Below are 270 nucleotides of genomic sequence, written 5' to 3' on the forward strand. Positions count from 1 at the left end.
ATCACATATCAAAGGTTATCAAGGAATAATATAACGGTAAAGCCATTAGTTCTGACAATTCAGCTCATCAGCAACTCTCTCTCCCATTTATCTGGTTAAAACAAACAGCCTTGACACTACTAAACATACAGTTTCTCAAAAACTAACTTACCCAGGATATCTATCCATTTCCACTGCGTAATTGACACAAAAGATCAAACTTTCGGCTTTCTTCTCCATCAAAGGCAATTTTAACCTCTCAGAAAACGCATTATTTTCTTAAAAAAAAAA

The 270-nt window shown here is 34.1% G+C and overlaps 1 protein-coding gene across 1 annotated transcript in view; it reads right to left on the reverse strand.

Moving 5' to 3' along the window:
• Positions 1-270, reverse strand: part of LOC119585968 — a 12,677-nt gene that overhangs the window by 3,226 nt on the left and 9,181 nt on the right. The window lies entirely within an intron of this gene.

Source organism: Penaeus monodon, chromosome 20 (assembly GCF_015228065.2).
Source record: "Penaeus monodon isolate SGIC_2016 chromosome 20, NSTDA_Pmon_1, whole genome shotgun sequence".
Taxonomy (NCBI): Eukaryota; Metazoa; Arthropoda; class Malacostraca; order Decapoda; family Penaeidae; genus Penaeus; species Penaeus monodon.